This window comes from Berghia stephanieae, chromosome 7 (assembly GCF_034508935.2).
Source record: "Berghia stephanieae isolate SIO BIC M18660-M18661 chromosome 7, UCSD_Bste_1.3, whole genome shotgun sequence".
NCBI lineage: Eukaryota > Metazoa > Mollusca > Gastropoda > Nudibranchia > Aeolidiidae > Berghia > Berghia stephanieae.
Window position 1 is genome coordinate 49188810 of NC_088366.1, and position 7500 is coordinate 49196309.

The 7500-nt window shown below is 36.7% G+C and overlaps 1 protein-coding gene across 5 annotated transcripts in view; it reads left to right on the plus strand.

The window, feature by feature from the left end:
• Positions 1-7500, plus strand: part of LOC144977420 (uncharacterized) — a 241665-nt gene that overhangs the window by 162091 nt on the left and 72074 nt on the right. For 4 of the 5 annotated variants that reach the window (XM_078922612.1, XM_078922618.1, XM_078922613.1 and 1 more), the window contains one exon: positions 7291-7380. The exons of the other annotated variant lie outside the window; for it this stretch is intronic. The gene's annotated coding sequence lies outside the window, so the exon portion shown is untranslated. The remainder of the gene's footprint in view (positions 1-7290; positions 7381-7500) is intronic. 5 annotated transcript variants of the gene reach the window in all.

Here is a 7500-nt window from a genome sequence, read left to right on the forward strand (position 1 = left end):
ATACATTCAAAAATAAAGCAAAACAATGTCAATAGATAGTTCGAAGATGACGTCACTCAGGTCTTTGTTATTGTTTTTTGCCATCCACATTTATGAGTAATGCTCACTGAACTGTATTAAACTGACTATAAACGTTCATGGATACACACAGTTTTGTGTGTTGGTCCCTTATACTTCCGGATGGCAATGTTATGAGCTTCTTAGCCAAGCGCATACTATCTATAGTGTTAAGGGATAATATTTTGTATTGGTTTGAGAGTATTTCCATAACAACAATGAGCCCATAACAATTTGGGTTATCAGACCTTCCAATACGCTTCAACAGTCGTGACGTCACTTCCCTCGTAATGACGCATGGTATCTTAGTAACTGGCTCTAAACTATGGGAACAATGGCGGACCCACTTATGAAATATTTCTCCGACGATCATAAATGCCTATCCAGAGGGGAAAAAAAAACCCATTAAAAATCTGATAATGTTTTGACTTTGACACATTCCGATCACAAGACATATGAAAAGTTCTAGCCAGCATGAAGAATAAAAAGTACCGATTTTCTTTGTTTAGAACCACGATGGCCGCCGTTGTTGGGCGACGTGACATCAGACCATTGAATCCAGTGGTAACGTCACTTCCCTCGTAATGACGCATCGTAACTTAGTAACTGGTTCTAAACTATCGGAACAATGGCGGACGCCTTTATGAAATATTTCTCCGCCGTTGCTGGGACGACGTGACATCAGACTATTGAATCCAATAAGCACACGTCGAGAACAAACCATTCTGACTGGATAACAATGAGCTGAGTGAGCCGAGTGAAATCAACTTCATTCTGTCCATAGAACATCCTATTGTCGGCCATGGTACGGTACGGTAGGGTCGTGCTACAGTAGGGTAACAGTAAGTATTCAATGATATAGATTGAATTCGCTTGGCTAAGAAGCTCATAACATTGCCATCCGGAAGTATAACGGACCAACACACAAAACTGTGTGTATCCTTGAACGTTTATAGTCGGGTTAATACAGTTCAGTGAGCATTACTCATAAACGCGGATGGCAAAAAACAATAACAAAGACCCGAGTGACGTCATCTTCGAACTATCTATAGATTGAATTCGCTTGGCTAAGAAGCTCATAACATTGCCATCCGGAAGTATAACGGACCAACACACAAAACTGTGTGTAACCATGAACGTTTATAGTCCGATAATAAAAAAAAGATTAGTGAGAATTACTCATAAACGTGGATGGCAAAAAACAATAAAAAAGACCTGAGTGACGTCAACTTCGAACTATCTATAGATAGAATAAAGTTGACGTCCCTCGGGTCTTTGTTATTGTTTATTGCCATCCGCGTTTATGAGTAATTCTCTAATATACAAAGGCCTGAGTGACGTCATCTTCGAACTATCTATAATGGTGAGAATTCGATGGCTATTTTAACTTTGACCTTTGCGTGCAATGCATTCTATCTGGCATTGATGATAATAGTGGCACTCGTAAGTAGTGCAATGTGATACGCTAGACAGTGGTGATAATGAATGATGTGGAAGAAATCCACGCGTTTCACTTCTCTTTTATGCCTTATTAGAAGAGAAAAAAAAGCATAGTACCGTCTCTCACTCTCTCTCTCTCTCTCTCTCTCTCTCTCTCTCCCAGTCTCTCCTTCCCTCTCTCTCTCCCTCTCTCTACCTCTCTCTCCCTCTCCCAGTCTATCCCTCACTCTCCCTCCCTCTCTTTCTCCCTCTCTTTCTCCCTCTCTCTCTCTCTCTCCAAGTCTCTCTCTCTCTCTCTCTCTCTCTCTCTCTCTCTCTCTCTCTCTTCCCCTCCCTCCCTCTCAACAGTGATAATGATGTGGAAGAAGTGTATGAATTGCACTTCCATTTTTTGTCACATCGGAAAAGATACCGCCCAGCTTCAACTCTCCCCCCTCTAATTCTCTCCCCCCCCCCCCCCCCATTAAAGAAATAATATATATTTTCTCATCTCTATCCCCAGCTTTCATAACCACCTCCAGTAACGACCAATTTGCATCGCATTTTCAAAATTTTATTTCTTTCTGTGTTTTCTCTATGAGAATATCTCCCCATATTTCATGACGCCATTTGTTAACCGTATATTTCATGACGTCATTTGTTGAACCGGTACGGTTTCGTCTCGTAACGTGATTGCGTAACTTGAGCATGCGCTCAAGGTCAACTAAACGTGCTCTTTAGGCCTTACAACGGCTCACAAGCCAACAACAACAACAACAACAAACATGTAGGACGAGACATGACACTCTTGTATGGTGAAATTAAAATCTTTTTCCCACAGAAGGCAGCACGGTTAAATGTCAGGTACTCATTTTACACCTGATTACAACATGAGAGAATAATATAAGTAAAGAGTCTTTTCCACGACCTCAATTTTTTCGTTCTCAGAACGGAGCTCGAACCCTGGACCTGCAAGCCCGAAGGTATAAATAAATAAATAAATAAGCAAACAAACAAACAAATAGATAAATAAATAAATAAATAAATTTAAAAAAATACGCCATGTTAAATCAAGCCAATGATTGGTCTCTCTCTCTCTCTCTCTCTCTCTCTCTCTCTCTTTCTCTCTCTCTCTCTTTCTTTCTTTCTCTCTCTCTTTCTTCTTTCTCTCTCTCTTTCTCTCTCTCACTCTCTCTCTCTCTCTCACACACACACACACACACACACTCTCTCTCTCTCTGTATGTATGTGTCTGTGTGTGTGTTTTTAGTGATCGCGAGCATGTGCATATGTGTGTGTGTATGTATGTGTGTATGTGTGTGTGTGTGTGTTTTATTTATCTATTAATTCTTGTAACAAGTCGTGGACATCCATCCATTCCAAGCTCTGACTAATTGTGACCCTCCGTCTCAAAACGGTATTATGTCGGGATGATTCAGACCCCAAAAAATGAATTTCGAGATAGAATGATGAGAAATTGGAGCTTAGAAGTTTTTGCAATGCAAGAAATAGTCTTTATACTCCACCATAACGTACAGAAATTAAACCCAAGTTGGATATTTGTGGCTATGAATTCAATTTCCCTTACCTAGTGGATCCCGACATAATAATACCGCTTCGATACGTAGGGTCACAATTGTGACAACAATCGATTTCTATAAAATTACACATTGAATCTAGTTATTTCTATCTTCTCTTTTCTTACCCTTTGTATTCCCGGATTTTCTTGGATTAAAAAAAAATAATTGTATTTGCCCATGCGACACTGGAATCACTTCCTGGTTTACACCTCATCGCAGCAGACGTGTCGAAATCCTATTTAGAGAAAACATAAAAATAATAAGTATGTATAAGGAGAGTTTCTTTCTTGTTAATCTTTAATAATATACGCTGTCGGATTTTATAATAGATACTGTTATCATTGATGGTCCCGATCGATAGCTCAGTTGGTATCGCACGCGATTATGGGAATATGGACCGTGATTGATTCTGGGTGAAGTGGAGATAATTATTATTTTCTGACCCCCCCCCCCTCAACACACACACCACATGCACACACACATACACACACACATACATATCCACACAGAGCACTGTCCATCCACCAGGATTGGGTTAGATAGACTAGTATCGTTCTTACGAAAGGGTGACAAGCAATTACTAAAACTCCCGTCTCCATAGTCATTGTGGCACCTGCAAGGACAAATCCAAACATCATTTTCTTGTACAAGACAAAACACTTTTTATTCTCAACTATTATTATTATTATTATTATTATTATTATTATTATTATTATTATTAGTAGTAGTAGTAGTAGTAGTAGTAGTAGTAGTAGTATAGTAGTAGTAGTAGTAGTAGTAGTAGTAGTAGTAGTAGTAGTAGTATTAGTATTATTATTATTATTATTATTATTATTATTATTATTATTATTATTATTATTATTATTATTGTTGTTGTTGTTGTTATTGTCATTATCATCATCATCATCATTATTATTATTATTATTATTATTAATTATTATTATTATTATTATTATTATTATTATTATTATTATTATTATTATTATTATTATTATTATTATTATTATTATTATATTTATTATTATTATTATATGATGTTAGTGGTAGTGTTGTTGTTGTTGACTCTGGTGTTAATTGTATTGTTATGGTTGAGGCGTTGTAGGAGGTGTGGACGAAAAGGAAAAAATAAAAGAGATCAGGGGCTGCAAAGAAGGAGGAAGAGAGGGAGGAGGAGGAGTGAGAAAAGGAGGGAAGAGGAAGAGGAAGAGGAGGATGAGGTGGGGTGGTGGAAATTAAATCAAATTAGTTAATTCTTCCGTATTTTAGTTTTACAGTTTCCCGATTGACATCAGGTTTATTGAACTCGCATGTGTGTGCTACACACCTTGAGGGCTACTGGGTCATGCTGTGTGTAATATTATCACTGTTTTAAAACAGGTTTATCATTCGTGGAAACAGATTTTGTTGTTTTGTTTTGTTCTCTCTCTCTCTCTCTCTCTCTCTCTCTCTCTCTCTCTCTCTCTCTTTCTCTCTCTCTCTAGTTCTCTCTCTCTTTCTCTCTCTCTCTCTCTCTCTCTCTCTCTCTCTCTCTCTCTCTCTCTCTCTCTCTCTCTCTCTAATGCAAATATTGGATCGTTACAAATTTTTATCTTATTGTTCAGATTTTGTTTTCCCGATATCCGATGTTATCGATATGAATAGTTTGTTTGGTTTGGCTTCCTTTCTCTCTTTATGTTTTATGTTTTAATCGATACGCAAAATCCGATTTTATTTATCACTCTAAGCAAAACTACACCGACATTTTGAAGTGACAATTTACATAAATCCTGCATTTTGGATCGTTACCGATTTGTATCTAATTCAGATTTTGTTTTCCCTTTCTTTCCAATTAATAATGATACCATGTACGATTCTTTCATCTCTTTGTATTTATTAAACGAGTTATTTTTATCGTGCCATATAACACTACGAGCTTGCGAGTATGTGTTATTGTACGATAAAAATATAACGAGTTTAAGAGTTAAAGAGTTACTGGGCGACGTGACATCAGATTATTGAATCCAATAATTTAAAAAGTAGTCCTTCAGAGTCGTATAGAGTCTATAGATAGAATGCGCTTGGCTAAGAAGCTCACAACATTGCCATCCGGAAGTAATACGGACCAACATACAAAACTATGTGTAACCTTGAACGGTTATAGTCTGGATAATACAGTTTAGTGAGAATTACTCATAAACGCGAATGGCAAAAAAAAAAAACAACAAATAAAACAACAACAAAAAAACAACAACAAAGGCTTGAGTGACGTCACCTTCGTTCTATGTATAATGTATTTATTGGTGTGTGATAAGGTTTTCTCTCAGTTATTGATGCGCTGAATGAAAAGAAGAGTTCCTTGTTATATGAAAGGATCAAACTCTAAATCAATCACCAGATCAATGGATCAGACAATCAATTTGATTCTTGCGATACATCCAAAGTTAGTTTAACCCTCTCCTTACCAGCCATTTTCAATATTTTCCCCAAAACTCCACATCCAACTAACACAAAAATTGATTTTTTTATCACTCAGACACAATACTACTACCACTACTACTACTACTACTACTACTACTACTACTACTACTACTACTACTACTACTACTACTACTACTACTACTACTACTACTACTACTACTACTACTACTACTACTACTACTTCTCCTACTACTACTACTTTTTTTTGTTTTGTTTTTAAGTGTTTTACGGCGCTTGCAACACATTAAGGTCATTTCAGCGCCAGTAAAAAGGAAATGGGATAGGAAAAAGTTCTAGATTTACAATTAAAGCACAAAAGAAAAGGTAAGACAAAGGGGAACTGGTTCAAATAGGGTACGGTAAACTTCTTGCGATACATAATTTCTTTGGTAAAAAATAAAAAGCTCTACATCTACATCACACAGATCATTTTCTTTAAACGTTATGATGTACAAAAGAAATTTGAATAAGAAATAGGTCGGTTGTATTGTAACGAATGTGACGATTTTCCTATATCTAGTTGGTAAGGAGAGGGTTAAAAAGTTTACATTTGATCCCTCGCGCAATTCTGTCTCACTAAATTGTGTCAATCAGTATTGATATGAAAAGATGTATTCTATGTTATATTTAGGAGATCTGCTTTTTTTATTTGATATCACGAATCAGGAATAGAATGACAAATGAAGATTTGAGACATCGTTTCTAAACGGTATTGTACGGGAGTAAACCCAGTAGAAGTAGTTGTTGTAGTAGTTGTAGTAGTACTAGTAGTAGTAGTAGTAGTAGTAGTAGTAGTAGTATAGTATAGTAGTAGTAGTAGTAGTAGTAGTAGTAAGTAGTAGTAGTAGTAGTAGTAGTAGTAGTAGTATAGTAGTAGTAGTAGTGAAGATTTGAGACATCGTTTCTAAACGGTATTGTACGGGAGTAAACCCAGTAGAAGTAGTTGTTGTAGTAGTTGTAGTAGTACTAGTAGTAGTAGTAGTAGTAGTAGTAGTAGTAGTAGTAGTAGTAGTAGTAGTAGTAGTAGTAGTAGTAGTAGTAGTAGTAGTAGTAGTAGTAGTAGTAGTAGTAGTAGTAGTAGTAGTAGTAGTAGTAGTAGTAGTAGTAGTAGTAGTAGTAGTGAAGATTTGAGACATCGTTTCTAAACGGTATTGTACGGGAGTAAACCCAGTAGAAGTAGTTGTTGTAGTAGTTGTAGTAGTAGTACTAGTAGTAGTAGTAGTAGTAGTAGTAGTAGTAGTAGTAGTAGTAGTAGTAGTAGTAGTAGTAGTAGTAGTAGTAATAGTAGTAGTACTAGTGGTAGTAGTAGTAGTAGTAGTAGTAGTAGTAGTAGTAGTAGTAGTAGTAGTAGTAGTAGTAGTAGTAGTGGTAGTAGTAGTAGTAGTAGTAGTAGTAGTAGTAGTAGTAGTAGTAGTAGTAGTAGTAGTAGTACAGCAATGTGGTCCTGTGGTATGACACTCGCTTTCGGATCGGAAGGTCCTGGGTTAGAGCCTCGCTCGGCGCATAGATGAGTCCTTGGAAAAGGCTCTTTACTCACATTCTCTCACCGTACTCAGGTGTACAATGAGTACCTGGCCGTTAACAACGTTGTCTCTGTCGAACAAAAAATTGAAGTATATCCTAACAGGCGTCATGTCCCGTTCTACATGTTACGTGTTGCTGTCGGAGCACGTTTAGTGGATATTACGCTGTATAAAAGCTCAATTTTTTTTTCTTAATTGATGGAAAGTATTGTCCATAAGTAACGTTTCAATATCCCCCTTTTTTTCTTCAACAGGAACGGAAATAAATTTACGAATCTCTCGGATAACAGAGTCAACTGAGGTAGCACGGTCTTAAGATCAATATGCGAAAGGCAGTCACTCTAGTGAGTATCTACACGTATTAAAACTTGATCCAAACTTTCATGTATTTTTAATTTTTATTTCGCCGCGATGAAGATAGAAAAAAAAAATATGTCGATAAAAATATATAATTAAATAGAGAA